Raw genomic sequence first — 19,335 nt, forward strand, 5'->3', positions numbered from 1 at the left:
AAGTAGGGTTCCTTGCATTGCTCAGGTGAGCACAAAGCAAAGTGTATGTCCATGGTTGAACGAATATTCCACTTTAACACAAATCTACAGCATGACACACATGTGAGTAGCTGTGAAGTTGGGATCATGTAAACGTATCGCTATGCCCTAGATGATAATTTGGAAAGAAACAGAAGTCATTCTAATTATTTAAGCATCCCCACTGTAGATAAAATAGTGCTCATTTGTCAGGATATAGGAAAGAAAGGAAATGGAAAAAGATGTGATTGAACGTTTAGGAGAGAAGGATTAGTAGCATGCACAGAGATAAGGGCTAGAGAATGGAGTGCTTGACTGTGATAGGTGGGTGAGATTAGACTGGACGTGCTGAGCTAGGAGTATAAAATTATCAGAGATAGAAGCAGACCAGAGAGTTTGGTATAGAGGTCAGTGGGGAATAGGCCTCCTGGGAGATGCCAAAGAGTTTTGAAAGAGAGAAATTAGAATAAGGGAAGAAATGAGCATTCAAAAGAACATAGTGAAGGACATATTGAGGGGAGTCAACCAAAGAGGAATTAGAAAAGTATAATAACAAAAGATAAAGAAGGAGAGAAAAGAAGGGGAAGAAAGAGGGAAGGAAGAGAGAGAGAGAGAAAGGAAAGACATGGAAGGAAGGGTGAAGGAAGAAAGGAAAGAAGAAAGGAAGGGAAGGAGAAAAGAAGAGAAGAATGAAAAAAGGAAGGAAGAAAAGATATAAATCTGAACATGAACATTACGAGCATATGTGTAAAGTCAAAATTAATGGGAATATCTAAGATTGTCAGTATATTTTTATTTTCTGTTTTGATTAAATTGAAATATAAGTACATAATTGCGCAATTTTACCCTCACTTTCCTCTTCCCTCTAAGTTTGCTTCTTTTTAAATTATTCCACATATTTTATGACCACAAGCAGAAATTCTAGGAACGTGTTGGGGTGGGACACGTACTAAGAAGAGCCCATGAGGGAAGCTGAAAGGAATGAGAACAAATGAATATCTTATAAGTTTTGTAAGTTAGGAAATACATGTGAATCAAGGGTCTGGCAGGGGAGTTTACACCTACAAATCCAGCACGTAAAAGGCTGAGACTGGAGGATCACTGCAAAGAGATCAATCTGGGCTGCCTAAGTCCTAGGCCAGCTACTGAGTGAAACAACACGTGCACTCACACACACACGCACACACACGTTCTCTCTCTCTCTCTGTCTGTCTCTCTCTCTCTCTCTCTCACACACACACACACACACACTCTCTCTCTCACTCACACACACAAATAAAATGGAGTAAATTGGCAGATGATGTGTAATATAAAACCTTCCATTTGGAATACGAGATGCAGTTAAATCATCTATAATTCCTCATACCACTCCAACAATATGGATAATTCTTGGCAGTGTGGTTGTGTTAAAAGAGAGTAACCATTCTCAAAGTTATTATTTCTGCATGTTCATGCACAGTTTGTTCTATGCAAAGAAAAGAAGAGCAACAAAAAAAATGGACTTTTGGCTGCAAAGCTGAAGTCTATGTTTTACCAAAATTGTCTGGTCTGACATCTGTTCCTGTCAACTGTTGATTTTTGGGGGTGGGCTTTTCTCAAGTCTGTCTGTCTGTCTTTTCTCTTTCTTGAAAGAAACATTGACAATCTTCTACTTCAGAAGAGTCTGTAGGCTGTGCTACAGGAGTTCAAATCTTTAACTCTTTTTATTTCTATATAAATCAGTGCACTTTAATCTAAAAAGGGGGCCAAATATCTGATCTGCAGAAACTTAGCATACATTCACATACTAAATATACACCAAGAACTACTTCACAAAGCAATTGCTGTGCACAGAGGGTCCTGTGGTTCCACCTCCCCCACTGACTTTCATAAAAATAAAGGGCTAATATCACCAGCGGGCAAATTTTGTAAAATTACTCTCAACAAAACCTGCCAACACAACTGAAAACCAGCCTTCCCCACACTTTGCTTTGTGGCAAAGGGCCTCAATGGGACAGGCTGCCAGTCACACAGATGAGAGCCAAATTGTTCAGTGGATTTGAGAAGTGGACAGATTTTCTCCTGGGACAATGGAGACAGGCACCGCCACATACATTTTCACTTGACGTGTTAACCAATATTCCCAGCCAATTATTCCGAGGTGACCAGCAGTTAATGAATGCAAAGGCAGGAGCTAGAGTCATCACTCATAGCTCCCACAGAGCCCCAAACTCCTGCCAGAGTGCTAAATTCCTTATGGGCTCAGAAAGACTCAGAGTTCATTTGGGGGCCTTTCCAGAGGCCTATATGGGAACACCTAAAACTGATTATGATACGGTCATTGTGGATGAATAAATATGAGAAAATAACACAAACTCTGAGGATACATACTTCAAAACATGGAACATGAATGAAAGGGCTTTACATAGTAGAATGCTTTTGAGGTCTCAAAGGTAATTACCCTGAGGCACTAGAATAGGGCAATAAAAACAAAAGCAGCTGGGCCACACTTGTGTTATAGTGTGCTAACAGCTATTTAGCTAATTTTCAGCAGAAATATGATGTAATAAGATCTATCATTGTAATGTAAAATAAAAAACATATAACAGTATTACATTATCTACTTTATTTGGAGGGATAAAAGGAAAGAAGGTCAACATTTAGGCTATTTTCTTTCAAGAATTCGTTTGTTCAAAGCCATTGTTTCTCAAAAAATGTTTCCTTAAGTGATGCAAACTTGAAGCTGTTACCAGGGAAATAAGAAAATAAAGGGATATAAATTTGTTTTCAAGGGCTTTGTAATGCTGAGCATCATTCCTGAGGTAGCATTTTCTTCCTGAGGGGAATGTTTGCAATATCAAACATTAATACATATTTCAATATATATTTTATATAAAACAGGCTTTTCCATAACAAAGTTTAGTAAACAAAAATAACGTGATGTTAGAAAATACAGAAGTCTATCTGTCAACGATCAACCTGTGAAATCTCAAAGATTTTAAAATGTCTTGTAGAAAAGAGATCATTGCTTCCTCAGGTGGTAGATAGCAAACCAATTGAGATAGCAAGTTAAATAAGGACTCAAGACCTCACGCAGAAAGTACTAACTCTAGAAAGCAGTTTCCTTAAGTAAGGGTTCACCTAAAGATTCTGTAACCTCCCTAACACTGCCAACAACGGGAGAGCAGGTATTCAAATGCATTAGTCTATGGGGAGACACTTCTCATTCAAATTACAGCAAAGATGTCTGCTTGTAACCAGGAGGAAAGTGTCCCTGTGAGAGAGAAGGGACAGGAAATCATGGCAATTGTGGCGTCTTGGGAAAGGAAGGAAATCTCATCCTAGAGTCCAAGTGCAGCACCTCACCACACAAGAAGCAAAATCCCAGGAAAAAAGAACAGCCTTCGCTATAAGGCCTCCCAACATGGAGTTAATATTCGTTTTTCATACAGATATCTTATGCTGAAGTGGCAGTGACACAAATTTAAGGCCTTGTTTAGAGCCTCATTCATTTCCTCAGACATTTATTGGACCTTTAACTTTGCTTACAATAAAAAGCCCAAGCAGACATGACTACCTTTTTGCCTACTTGTGGCTTTTTACCTTATCAGTTATAATTCCATTAGGTACTCCTATGGAAACACTTTTATTTCAGTTCAGTTTCTTAGCAACTATTTAAAGAGAATAATCTCGAAATCTTACATTTGCCTATCATGAAGATGATGATGGGTTACTCTTCTAACTGAAGCTCACATCCGCACTCTTGAAAGTGTCTTGCTCAATTCTCATTCAGAAAGGCAAACGGGATATACATCGGGAGAGAGAGAAAACTGGGAACAGGACAGGAACCTACCACAGAGGGCCTCTAAAAGACTCTACCTAGCAGGGTATTAAAGCAGATGTTGAGACTCATATCCAAACTTTGGGCAGAGTGCAGGGAATCTTATGAAAGAAGGAAGAGATAGAAAGACCTGGAGGGGACAGGAGCTCCATAAGATGAGCAACAGAACCAAAAATTCTGGGCAAAGGGGTCTTTTCTGAGACTGAAACTCCAACTAAGGACCATGCATGGATATAACCTAGAACCCCTGCATAGATGTTGCCCTTGGCAGCTCAGTGCCCAGGTGGGGTTCCCTAGTAAGGGGAACAGAGACTGTCTCTGACTCAGTGGCTGGCAGCCTTACCAGGCCACAGAGGAAGACAATGCAGACAGTCCTGATGAGACCTGATAAGTTAGGAAAGGATAGGAAAGATAGGAAGGACAGCAGCGCCTCCCTTATCAGTGGACTGGGGGCATGGGAGAAGGAGTGGAAGGTAGGGTGGGATTGGGAGGAGATGAGGGAGGGGGCTACAGCTGGAATACAAAGTGAATAAATTATAATAAATAAAAAATAAATTAAAAAATAAGATAAACACTAAAAGAAAAGAAAGTGTCTTTAGTCTTTCCTTCTCAATGCTTCTTTCTGGTAACCTGTTTGCTTAACATCCATATTAAAATATTTTAAGCCATAGCTCTACTTCATGCTGGATAAATCTAAAATTATTTGCGTACCAAGCCATGTTTAACCTGAGACCAAGTACAAAATAACTAGGGAAACTCCCAGGAGTGGTAGAGAAAAGATGTGTCCCCTTCTCTCCCCTCCAAAAAAAAAAAGAAAAAAAAAAAAACAAAAACAAAAACAAAACCTCCTTATATGAGGGCATATCCCACATCTATGAGAGTTGAAATTATGTTATTTTTAGCCTGGGCTATGATAACATATCATAAGAGACAGAGACACTGGGAATAGAGACTAGATTTCAACTCTGTTACATCACTGGATAGAACAGAGGGAATAAACATAGCCTGAAAATCAGTCAATGCTCTTCCTGAAGCATGTGACCAAGATTTCTCACTTAAATGAATGCAATAGTCTACTACATATTTGTCTGACCGAATACTCAGCTCTCTTAGTCTGTTTCCCTACTGTTTCTGATCATTGAGGCACTTTGGTCCCTCCAAGTCCCTCGAAACACAGATCTCTTCATGGAGTTCGCAAGCCTTCCATGACCAGGCTGGGCTTCCTTTCCTAACTTACCCCGCTAATACCTACAGTACAATCAGTCACATTTCCTCTACATGAACTTGTTGCTCTATTAAGTGACTCAGCAACACTTTATCAGCAGGTCGCTTCTCTCTTTGTCATTCATTCCAAAGAAAAAGATGAAGTATGCACTGGCCGGCAGATTTATGTGTATGGAGCATGGGGGAGGGGAAGATTTAAAAATATTGTGAAGGTTTACACAATGTCAGGGCTTTCTTTTTCATTATTTGATGTTTGTACCTTGACCTAAGTAAACGGAGAGGGTCCTGAGATAAAACTGAACGAGTGAAATGGTGGGGGGAGCTTATCAGGCAGTCAATATGCAAAGCACAACTCCTTGAGAAATAAGGCCCCAATTCTAGAACCTTCTCTAAGGTTACTACTTCTGAACAGGCTTTTTTTCCTGTTCTTCTTACCTCTTATTGAACTGATCCTTCCGCAAAATCACAAACTTTTATAAGTTAAAAATCCCAGCATATATTCAAATTTAAATTATATTTCCATTGCTATAGTAATGCGCAAACAGTTTCCTCTGCTGTTTTGCAGTCCACTGTCTGAGTATTGGAACTGGCTTTCTATTAAGAAATAGGTATTTACACTGAATAGAAACTAAAATTAAAGGGCTTCAATAAGACCTATGTATACTTTTCTTACATATAACCATTATCCTTTGTTGAGTCTCTAGAAACCATTTTATTCCTAAGTATCCCAATAATATATTTCACCGTCATTCCATTTGCCATCCTAATAATAGACTAGAGGAAAATGAGCTGACCACCAAGGACACTTTCCACATAGCTAGGATGTAGAAGCTGAATGCTTCAATTCCCTTGATGATTTATTAGGCAGAATCTACCCATAGGATCCTACCAGATCTAAAGGATGTTGAAGAGGCATGGCTGGTGGTTAGATTGCTGTTTTCATGAAAATCAGGAAAGACAGATTTTGAGAAACACCTGCAGATATGTTCTATAGCAATAGGAAAAAAAGAGAACTACTGGTATATCTGTAAGTCAGGATGCTTGTAGAAAACGGTAACGAACGCTCTACATAGAAAAGGTAATCAATTTGGACTAGAAACCTGCATGGTAGCAGATACATCTACCCCCTTCTCGCCTTCTCCACTCCCCAGAAAGGACGATCCCACCCTCCACACCAACCCAAGCCACCTCAAGTCACGTCAAAACTAAGCTCTTCCTCTTCCTTGTTGTCTGGTAAGGCAGCCTTGCCAGGGGTAAATGATCAATAAAACAGGCGATAGAGTCCATGTTGGAAACAGCCCCTGCTTTGGTTAAAGGTCTGCTCCCTTCAGACCTTTAACAAAAGCAATGATTTCTGAAAAACATCAAATAAGAAAGATGAAGATATTCCGTGAAGGTCCGCAGTACACAATAAGATCATAAACTGCAGTTTTAGGATATGCACAGATGTCTCATATCAGTGTGGAACTTCAAACTACTGGTGTATTACGATTAAAGTTGCATTTTCTAAGAGAGCAATGGAACTGTGCAAAGCAGCAGAAGAGAATGACCATCTTAACAACTCAGTGCATCAGTGACTTTTCTTGTTGCTAGGTCCAAATAACTAACAGGAAGCAACTTAACTGAGGAAAGCTTAGGTGGTTTGCTTGTTTGTTTTCTTATAGTCTGATGAAATATAGTCCACAATGGCAAGACATTTATTCAGCAAGTTCTGTTTAAAATGCAAAGTTCTAAAACAATTTTATTTTTCTAGTCAGCTCTACCCCAGGTAGAAAGAAATACCATTCCATTCCCTATAATATGAGTTGTTCACATGTGTTTGGCTCTGTGCCAGCTCTCATGTTTCAACATTATCTTTCTTTTATTTTAAGTGCATATGTGTATAAGTGTATCTTTTTAAATTATCTATTCACTTTACATCTTGATCATAGCTCTATCACTCCTCTCCTCCGAGTTCCACACTCCTTCCATCATCCCCCTCCTCTTCCCTATTCCCCAGAAAAGAGCCCCCCTCCCTCCTCCACACCAACCCAAGACAGCTTTAGTCACATCAAGACTAAGTTCTTCCTCTTCCTTGTGGTACCCCTGCCAGGGGTAAGTGATGAAAAAGCAGGCAACAGAGTCCACATTGGAGACAGCCCCCGATCCCTTCAGTAGGGGACCCAACTCCTGCGAGAGAGAAAACCTCTGCTACTATTAACATACTCTGCTAGGCTCACGGACAGGAGCTTAGCATAGATGTCCTCTGAGAGCTCCACCCAGAAGCAGATCGAAACAGATGCACTGACTCACAGCCAGTCATTGAGAAAAAACTTAGGAAGTCTTGTGAAAAAGTGGGGAAAATGATAGGAGGACATGGAAGGGACAGAAGCTCCACAAGACCATCAGAGCCATCTAACCAGGGCCCAGAGGGGCTTGCGGAGACTGGAGCACCAATCAAGGACCAGGTGTGGGCTGGACGGAGGCCTACACAGATGTGGCCAATGGACAGCTTGGGCTCCATGTTTCAACATGTTGTAACTAGAAAGAAGGACTTCCATTACAATCCCCTCACTAGTAGTTTCTCAGTACATTTTGCTCACAGCTTTATTTTTTCAAAGCTTTCTTAGCGCTCCTGTAGGACCATGATGTTCCTTACTGCCTGCCTGTTGCATGTGCTCTCCCAGAAACACTACCACTCTTAGGTACATTCTTACTTTTGGCTACCACTTCTTAGAGTACGTTCATCATCTCAGGTGCTACAGCCATGTACTTGGATGGAGGTATGGCAGCGGCCCCGATACTCAGTTCATATTATACAACATAAACAAGAAAGTGGATTAGTTTATCTCTGAAGAGGCCTATGTAGGGGAAAGTCTGGCAAAAGGCCTTGGTCATACAATCATCATTTGGTAGCTTTTGCACATACAGCTTTCAACTACAGGACAAATGTTTGTCATAGTCCACACTTGGGCCATGGGAATGCCTTGAATTTCCCCTGATACTGACATGCCATTGCCACTGCCATTCTCATGAGTCTGAGGCATTGACATCTTTGACATACCAGTGCCAAAATACGCATTCACTCAAGGCTTCGTCTGCTCTCCACGCTTGGCTTTCCAATTCTTTCTGTTCTCCATCAATGAGAAGTTATCAAAGTCCTCGTTATCTTTGGAACATCTCAAATGAACACCAGTGAAATACATTAGCATCATGACTGTATTATTTGGCCTCCTTTTTTTGTGTCCAGGAACAACTAATGTAAAATGAGTGAATTTTTACCATCAGCATTCTGCTTGTAAGTACTTTAGCATAAGGGGCTATCTGTGTAAGTGTTCCCAAGTGCACATCAGACTCCACAGCAGGATGCTTAACATCCAAATATAGCCACTGCTAGTCACTACAACCACAAACATCTGTTTCACCTGTCAGTCGGTCCATGTTCTCACTTGATAATGTCAAGACTGTGTCAGAAAGTATTTTTAGGATGGAATTAAGTAATTTTGAGAAAAGCCTGGCATGCAGTGGTGGTGGAGTAGTGTGTGATATTATTTTGATGACATGTGCCAAAGCTTGAAGCTTGCACTATATTAAATTCTTAACACACATGAGCTCATTTAATCCTCTGCCAGCTCTAGAAAGTTCTATATTTGAGAAAACTGGTATTTGACATTTTAAGCTTGGAGTTTTACAGGAGTAGGGTGGGGAAGCCTATCTTATTCCTAAATTCATAAAATGGCAGTAAAGTAAAAAGACTGAAGACTGCATTTGTCACCGAATAAATATAAATAAGGAAGGATATAAATTAAAGCACAGAAATCTACATTTATCATATTTATTTTCATGCATGCATTATCTTAAAACTCAACGAATACTTGCAAATATTTGCATAAATATATGGTGTGCTTCAAAGGCATTAGAGTGCTTTATGCCTTGGTAAAGCTGATCACTTGAGTGAGCAGCATGCTTCTGTAGCCCTGAACTTTGAATTTGCATCTTCTGCAGTCAGTAGTCATTATCCTTGAACAGTAGTGTGACCAGCTTAGCAAAATTAAAAGTGTAATGACTTTAAATAAGCTTTTATATTTCCAAAGAATGACCTCTAGCCCTCCTCATAACACTCTCTCTTTAAGGTACGGCTTGTTATGGAGGTCAGACATCACTTGTGACACTTTATCTTGTTTAACTTCCATTCTGAGATTTTATCTTATTTAACTTCCTCTCTACTTTATTGATTTCTTAGTACATTTTACAGCAGTATCAGAAGCTTTTACATCGCCCTGTTATTTAGGTAGATTTTAAACTATAGCGAGGGTGACAATGTAGGCGCAAACGCTGTCTCCAGAGTTTTGCAGAACTTGCAGCACAGATACACAGTTATGGGATTCACCAACAAGGCCTGCTGGTTTCGGTTTAACATGGGGTAGTGCTCCATAGCTACCAGTGGCTTAAACCTGGGAGATCTGTGACTAACGGTTAACTTTGAAAATTTTGTATGAGTTACGTCATTTTACCTTGTGCAAAAATTACCATAGTAGTTCAAGCTACGTGGTGAGCAAAAGTTTTCCTCCTGAAAACACACACACACACACAAATGCCCATACACAAGCACACACACACATATTCCATACAAGCTGGAAGGCAATTCATAATGTCTCCTTTTTCATGAAAATCAGGTATAAAATTTTGTTCTCTCTGCATATTAGCTGTTTCCTGATAGCCTGCCCATTCCAAGGGAAGCATTCTATATGCTGGAAAAAAAAAGATAAGGAAAGAATGTGAAAAACAGATCAAACAATATGAATAGCAAGAGAAAGCAAAATGCACAATAACTTACACAGAGCAAATTCTTCATATCTGACTTCAAACTCAATGCATTATACAAATTACTTTGGCTTTTATTATCATCACAACTGTGTGTGGCTTTAAAAAATATAATCCTCATGTGATACAGATCAGAGAATGATTGCATAGTGTTTAGGGTTATTAGTCACTGCAGTTTCCTAATTTGATAGAGAGGATGTAGGAGTAATTTAAGAAGGCATTGCCTTTCAAAGATGTGTGCTTGACATGGGATTTCAGAATATCGGTTTGAGTGGCTGGCGAAACTGGACGAATATGTGTTCATAGAATTTGTGTGCATTTCTATTGTATCTGTGCTTACCAGTATAAGTAAAGTAAGATATAAACCAAAAAGTTGGAAAATCAAGTTGGTATATTCTTACAGTTCTACAGCATTATTGGAAACATTTTCCTTTTGAAAGTAAAGGTTCTCCAAGGAGATCTGCCAGAGACATAGCCCTCTCATACAAAGGTAAATGGGAACTGGGAAGATGGATGGCTCCTAGGATAAAGCACCAGCTGTTTTTCCAGAGGATTCAAGTTTGGTTCTGTTCATCCACACTTGGTGATTCACAACTTTCCTGTAACTGCAGCTCCAGGGGATCCAATATCCTCTTTTGGCTAGCAAAGACATATGACATACATTCTCAAGACACCCATGAATAATTTTTAATTTAAATAATCTTGAAAAGATTCTTAATTACTATCAAATATGGCATAGAATGCTCTACTACCATTGCTCTTACTTCTAGAACACACATACACAGACTGACTGCTTTTGAAGTTATAGTCATGTTATCCTGCATTGTACCTGCATGCACAACTTGATTAGAGTCCAGGCTACATACTGGTGTTTGAATGTAACCCTCATGCTTGTTGAGTTCATCTTTTTTGCAAGCTGTCTTGAAGCAACACTTTAAGCAAGTACACAAGTACTACAGGAACACTTTAACTACAATGAAGTATGATATATTTCCACAGTCAGGATATATTACATGAAATTTTGTTTATTGTCATTTGGTTAGAAAGATGTTTGAACATCTGAATACTTAACGTGTTTTTTCATTGATAAATTATCCTTAAAATATTGCTGCTTATGGATGTTTTGTTTAGTAAAAATGTATCACCTTATGTTATAATACAGCTTTCCGCTTGGAGTATGTATATTGTGGTAGCCCTCAGTTTCACAGATATTTCTAAAAGCAACAGGTCTCTCTAGTCAATCTCTTTAAACACAGAGACTAACAGGTGGTCTGTTACATTGCAAAATATGTCCAAATACTGTTACAGGTATCATCCAGGTTGCTGTCTCTTGGAGGATGATATAGATTTGATATTATCTTCATGTGTCTGTATTTCTTTATGCTCTCATCTACTTGATTCTCCTGTTGAAATCCTGTCATTCTCAAAATATGTGTAAATCTGGATAAAACAATGCTAAACAAATTCGGTCAGGCAAAGACACACAAGCACTGCTTGATCTCACTCCTGAGCAGAATCAATAAACTTATGTCATAAATGTAAGAATACATCCTGGTTATCAGAGGCTGGAGTGATGATAAAGTACAGGGAAGGGGGAATCTGATCGGAGGATGCACAACATAGAAAGTCATTAGGAATAGTCTGAGAGATCTACTGCACAGCAAAGTGACTAATGTTAACATGTTGCTTCCCTAAAAAAGCATAGAGAGACTGTTGGATATCATTACCACAAAAGTGATCTGTGAGGGGTAATGAACTTGTCACTTAGCTAAGTCGACACATTCCACAATGCATACATACTTCAAAGTATCTCTTGTACATGAACACAATTCCCAATGTCACCTGTGGGTTAAATAGTAATAACCAGCTAAAAAACTGTAGAATTATTTCAAGTGATGAACTTACACTATTATGTTGATGATTTATTTACACACCATTTTATCTCTTATAAAAGAATGCAACTGCCTCATGAAACTTGATGCTCCATATATATTATCTTCTAAATGAGAATAAGATTATTGAATGAAAAAGATGTAATTTAATGTGATAATTAAATTATTGTGGTGTTAATTTAAATGTCAATTTTACACAGTCTAGCATCCTCTGGGAAGAGAGTCTCAGGGAAGGATTGTTAGAATTGGTTAGCATACTGCATGCTTATCAGGGATACTTGTTATTGTGTTCAACAAGATGGAAAATTTGCCTAGTATGGGTGACTCCATCCTCTAGGCTGGAGGTCCAGGATAAGGTAAGTAGAGAAAGCAAGCTGAGCACTATTGTTCTCCTGACCATGGATGTAATACTATCAGTTTTCTCAATCTCCTGGTGCTATGACTTCCCAGCCATGATGGACTGATGGATTACAATATTGAATTATAGGCTAAATAATTTATTTTTAAGTTATTTCTATTAGACAATTTTATCACAGCAAAGTAAAACTAGGTAAGATTTTGAGAATCCACCTCTAACTGTGACAGAGTCTTCTGCACCTTAATAAACTAGCATAGTAGAGACACAGAAAATAATGTCTGTTAATGTACAACTTAAAATAATGACCACCTTCCTCAACGCCCTTTTTTAGTCATTGGCTACTAAGTAAAGGGTAGGGCTACATGAGCCAATCCAATGCATGAGTGCCAATTGACACCCATGATTTGGAGAATAGGCCAGGATAAACTCAGCAGGTCATAAAGTAAAAACAAAATCCACAAAAATGGGAAAGAGACTACCAGTAGGGAGGAAGAAAGGTAGACAAAGGTAGGAGGGAGCTCAAAGAAGGTGAGAGATGAGAATAGTTATAATTCAATATGTACACATGCAAAATTGTCAAAGAATAAATTCTACTAATAAATAGAAAAAACAGATACACTTTTGTAGAGTGTAGAGTAGTGTCAATGAGTAAATTCAATTGTATAAAGGAATAAAAGATATTTGCAGAGCACAGACACATGACACCCTAGAATCAAAAATTTATTCACACATTTATAAAGATGGACAGTCAAATAATCTATCTAACACATATTTACTGAGCTTTTTCTATATAATTTTTAACTGTACATATTACAGAGGAAAGAACAGTGAACACGCTGGGCAGGAAGCTAAGCATCAGAAACTATGGATTTTTTCTAAATCTTATCTTCAAACACACACTCAAAGCTGCAATGCAACCATGGAGTAAGATAACACTCCAGATTATGCCAAAAGTGCCTGGACAGTAAGAATGTTTAATAGTTTAATTTAGAGGGAGTGTTGTGAAGTACTCTCAATCATCTCCTAGAAGGATAGCAGTTTTGCTCTTATGCCCAAGAGAGACATGTATACCGACATAAATGTCAGCAAAACCAGGATAAGCTTACAGAAAGACCTGCTTGTGGATCTCAATCCTGCTTCACTTGGGGTATTTCATTGTATTACAGAATCTCAAAAAACCAAGCCACAGGAGAGGAAGACAAACTCAGTCCTCATGTGAATAGATGAGCTGGGTGTCTGAGTGGGGGAAGGAACACCTTTATTCTGAGGAATTAGAGAGAGGGACTCTGGAGGGAGGTTGAGACTGGGAGTAGAGGGGGGAGGGGCCTATGACCGAGATGTAAATTGAATTTATTAATAAAAAATGAAAGAAAAATTCTAAGAAATGCTGATATTACACTTTCTTCACTATGCTTTCCAAATCTTAGGAACATGGAAAATGGGGCATTGTCTCATCCCACTCCGAAAGTAAATAAAATGTCAAACTCAACTTAACCTGAATGAAAATTGAAAAGTCAATCACTGTCAGTATAACCAAAACATTATTGTTTGAAAATACCTGCTGTATTAGCTTACTGTTAAAGTGCTAAAGGTGTGGGGGACAGACAGACAGATAGGCAGACAGACAGACAAATAGATAGATAATATGTGATATATATATATATAGTAAATAAGCCATCAAATAAGAGCTGTGGGCTATAGAGTCAGAAGAACAAGCAGTGGGGAAAGAAGCGCAACACAGAGCTGCCAGGGAAATATCACAGAGAAACTTGTTCAACCATAAGATTCTTCTTTCTTTTGGTTCATACTAGCTACTTAGTGAGGGAATTGGCAGCGCTGGAAAACATGCCTTCATAGCCTTTGGAGTGTATTTGGCTTGTTAAAACACATAATCAATTAGATTTTTACCATGACTAAGGAACTGTCTTAGGACTTGAACACTTGAATACTTAGGTATTCAACCACTATATTACATTAATTATTAAAATCATCTGAACATTTAGGGCAAACTAAATTGCCACAAAAACTTTTATCCAAAGGAGACTTTCTAGGACACAGGCTTCCTTGCACTAGTAAGTTGCATGCAGATACTCAAACTTTATTAACCAGGTGAAGAAAATTAAGAGAAGTATGTGGCAGAAATTTGGTTTAAGGCTTCCAATTCTATCTGGATGTACTTATCCTGATTTGGTACTGGAATAAATGGCTTCCACATTTGTTCATGTAATTTGCTAAAAATAGGTGTCAGAATTTTCATATACTTCTCTCAAACTTGGCTTTCTCCACTAAGGTAGTAACTGATGATGAAATCTGTGGTGAGGTCAAAATTTTGCATGTGGTAATGATTAGTATTTGATGATGTCATAGAGGTGTCATTTTGGTGAGTGTCCTGGATATCAATTTGACACAAGCTAGAGTCAAGAGAGAGGAGGGAGCCTCAGCGGAGAAAATACCACCCTTAGATCAGGGTTCTAGGCAAGCTTTTAGGGCATTTTCTTAATGAGTGATTGATGGGGGAGGGCACAGCACATTGTGGGTGGGGCCATCTTTCATCCAATGGTTCTAGATTTTATAAGAACACATGCTGGGCAAGCCATGGGGATCAAGCCAGCCTCTGCATCACCTCTTGCCTCCATGTTCCTGCCCTGAGTTTCTGCTCTCTTTGCCTTTGATGATGAGCAATTACATAGAACTAGGAATGGAATAATTCTTTCCTCCCCATGTTGCTTAGGGTCATGGTGTTTCATCCCAGCAATGATAACCTTAAGTAAGGCAGGAAACAATCCCTATTCATGACAGAAAAGATTGTCCTGATGAATAAAGCATCAGAGCCTCTTCACAAGCGCAAGAGAATGGAATGTGATTTCATACCCACCACTAAAGCTTGTGAGGACTTAAACATAATTTAATAATAGGCTGTTATTTAAATGCATGCAATCATGATGTGAAGAGCACAGCAGTGCTTGAACAAAATGTGTTAAGACGTTTTCTATGAAAGAGCTCTGGAATTCTAACCCATGAGTCACAACTGAGACAGGTTAAGCAGAGATGATATTATTGAACTTATTTAGAATTCATTTAAAATATGATATAATATGAAGAAGTACTCACAATGAGTAGAGTTTAGTTGCTATTACGTTCTATTAGCGCAATTTGTATTTTCAGTTTCTAAGTCACATTTGTCTATATATATTTTATATACAATCATATTCAAATAGACATAATCATATTAGTAGCTCTTAGCAATATTTTTTAGAACTTTACTGATTTTTTTCCAGATAGTAATGCTGAAATTCAGAAAGGATAAATGATAGCTCAGGGCCAATATGGCAAACAGGTGAATGTGGAATTATTATGGTCCAGGTGTTTATCAGCTGAGTGAAAAAAAAAGTTTTAAAATTATGTTTTGTTTTTTTTGTTTTTGTTTTTGTTTTGTTTTCTATTCTTGCATCAGAATTGATTCCTCAAAAGCGATATGGTCTGTGGAATCACAGAAGATTGTGCCTTAGTAACATAACTACCATACAGATGGCTTGTGTTAGTAAGTATGATGAATCCAGATATGCTAAAATAGGTATGCGTTTTCCTACATTGAGGCAAAATAAATGATGGCTTCCTTATCATTCAAAGACCAACAGAAACAGCAATGATTTAAAAAGCAGGAGAAATTTCATAGATGAAAAGTATCACTATCCAAACACTCAGGATGAACTGAAACTAGACACAAACATACACACCCACAGAGATACATGGAGATATTTGATGGACCGATAGATAACTTAGATAGATAGTAGAATATAGATGATAATAAGCAGACAGATAGATAATAGGTAGATGATATATAGATATAGATAGACAGATAGACAGATAGATAGATAGATAGATAGATAGATAGATAGATAGATAGATAGATAGATAGATAGATAGATATGAGGTTCAACCATATGAAGATCATGGCTCAGCAGCTTAGTAATGAAGCCAGAAGGAATCTCATTTCAATATTTTTATAATTTAAACATTTTATTCATCATGGAGAAAACATGAATCGAGTTTCAGTTTTCATTTGCCCTTTTTAAGTTTCAATTTTAAAACGGAATACTCATTGCAGTTTTAATCGTAATAGCCAGAATCTGGAAACAACCCAGATGTCCCTCAGTGGAGATATGGATACAGAAATTGTGGTACATTTACACAATGGTATACTATTCAGCTATTAAAAACAAGGAAATCATGAAATTTGAAGGAAAAAAATGGTGGGAACTAGAAAATAAATCATCCTGAGTGATGTATCCCAGAAGTAGAAAGACACACATGATATATACCCACTTATAATGGATATTAACCAAATAATAAAGGGTAAACATACTAAAATCTATACACTTAAAGAAGCTAAGCAAGGAGGACCCTAGCTAAGATAGTAAATCCTCACTCAGAAAGGTAAATGGGATAGACCTCGGAAGAGAGAGGAAACAGGAAACAGGACAGGAGCCTATCACAGAGGGCCTCTCCCAGCAGGGTATCAAAGCAGATGCTGAGGCTCATAGCTAAAGTTTGGGCAGAATGAGGGGAATCTTATGAAAGAAGGGGGAGATAGAAAGACCTGGAGGGGACAGGAGTTCCACAAGGATAGCAACAGAACCAAGAAATCTGTGCAAAGGAGTCTTTTCTGAGACTGATACTTCAACCAAGGACCATACATGAAGATAACCTAGAACCCTTGCATCTAATAGGCTAGGGTCAGATGAAAGGGGAAGAGGACCTCCCCTATCAGTGGACTTGGAGAGGGGCATGGAAGGAGATGAGGGAGGGAGGGTAGGATTGGGAGAGAATGAGGGAGAAGCTACAGCTGGATGCAAAGTAAATAAAATATAATTAATATAAAAATAAATTTTTTATAAAAGGAAAAAATAAATTAATTTTAAAAAGCAATACTAGCTGAAGAAAACACAAAGACAGTGCTTTCTAATTCGATTTAAGCTACACAGAGAAAAATTGCTTTCTTTTCTTAGAGTAATGTTACAAAGACTCTTCGAGGCAGCTATCCTACTGTGTAAGTTTTCATCAAGTAAATGAGATAAGTGGCATTTGATTAATAGGAAAACATCATTTGCATTACACCGAATGCTGACACTTGTGTTGCAATCACATTTCTTTATCTTTGGAACATAAAAGTAATCGCTGCCTTCCTTAGAAGCAAAGAAAGTTCAGGGATAAATTTTGAGTGCACTATTCTAAGTGAACTCCTATAAGTTTTGGTTGTTTCTCTATTTTAAGACTACAATAAAGTTTTGTTTTGGCTTTGTCACAGGAGATTGTGATATAAAATATATATATATATATATATATATATATATATATATATATATATACCATTGCACAGGTGGAAGACAACAGCAGATACAAAGTCAGGAAAGTTAGAGGACAAGTAATAACATTTTTATTACAGGAATTTTATTCATGTTATATTTTAAATTTTATTACAAAATAGAATAAAACTATAACAACTCTTCATTATTAAGAATTTGATAGTTAGCACAATTTTCATTTATCTGCTCATAAAATCATACTTTTGTTCTCATGCAATTTTGCTTACAAATTTAGGTATTATGGTATGAAGGAACAAACTTCATTAAAAATAAAAGTTGTCTAAGGTGAATATATAGATATAGTTCATTTCTCTTGATGATAATTTTTCTAATTTTCCATGAATATATTATTTTAGAATTGTATAAATTCAACAGGATGCATATGAAAAATTTAATTTGGCTTTAATGAGTCTCATGACTCATTAAAGTGCTGTTAGTGCACTATACCATTTCCATATTAGTCAGTCCCTCCCATATGTTTTATTCTTTATTGCTTTTTAATGTCTTTAAGAAAAAAAATGTCTTAAATTTCCCCAAACTTCTCTTCAAGTCTCATTTTTCGCTCACCCTTCATCTCTCATCTACTATCTATCCATCTATCTGTGCAATCCACCCATTGAGATGATTAGTTTGTTGTCAATTTGACTTAACCTAGAATTACCCAAGAAGAGAGTTTCAGCAAGAGATCGCCTATATTTGGTTGTCCTATGGGGGTTTATCATAATTACCTAAATTGACCTGAGAATGTCCAACCCAGTGTAGGTGTCACCTAGCTAGGTTCTAAATTGTATAAGGGTGTAATAATTGACCCAAGCACAAGCAAGCAAGTGAGCATGACGGTATTACTTTCTCTCCTCTTTGAGTGTGGATGTAAGGTGACATGACTACTGCTTCAGAGTCTGGCCGCTACCCCCTCCTTGGCCTAATGAAATATAACCTAAACTTGAACTAAAAATAAACCTTTTTTTTCCTCTAAGATGCATGTTATCATGGTATTTTATCACAGCAATAGAAACAAAACAAAACCAGGATAACTACATATATATATCACATATGTCTATCTCTCTTCTATCTGTCATTTATATGTATCTATTTATATCTATGTTTCTGTGTATCATTTATCTATAATTATGTGTGTATGTATGTATGTATGGATGGATGGATGGATTGCCTTATCTATCTATCTATCTATCTATCTATCTATCTATCTAATCTAATCTAATCTAATCTTGGCCCCAGTTCAAAGCATGGCAGTTGATTCATAGAGAATAAAGTTAGAAACAAGTACAGCATTTCATTGGTTATTTCTGGCACCTTTAACACCACACTTTGATCTCCTGATACTGAGTAAGACATGAGATAGTTAATACACAATGGTATATATCCCATATGGGAAAGCAAAGACTGATATGGACCTTTGAGGAAAGTGAAGAATCACTGATATATAGCTATCCAAAACATTCTCTCACCTTTTCTTTCCACTTGTATTATTTTATTGGGGTGCCAGAAGAAACTATTACAGATTTGGTAGCTTAAAAACAGAAATGAGCCATCTTTATTCTGGAGTCTAGAAATCCAATATAATTATTTTAGAAGGGCTCTTTTCTTCTGAGAGCTGTGGGTGGTCATTTTCTGAATCTCTTATACAGGCCTGAATGCATATTTATGTACCATAACTGGTGTTATAGAAGGTTGTGCGGCAAAATGTGGGTGCTGGACACGAAACTCACATCATTTGGAAGATCAACCAGTTCTCTTCACAGCTGTAATATTTCTCCAAACCCTGAGATTTAACATTTTAAATGCATGAGTATTGGTCATACATAATTAAGCTAAAAATAGTACAATAATTTA

The sequence above is a fragment of the Meriones unguiculatus genome, chromosome 12 (assembly GCF_030254825.1).
Source record: "Meriones unguiculatus strain TT.TT164.6M chromosome 12, Bangor_MerUng_6.1, whole genome shotgun sequence".
In the NCBI taxonomy this organism is placed as follows: domain Eukaryota; kingdom Metazoa; phylum Chordata; class Mammalia; order Rodentia; family Muridae; genus Meriones; species Meriones unguiculatus.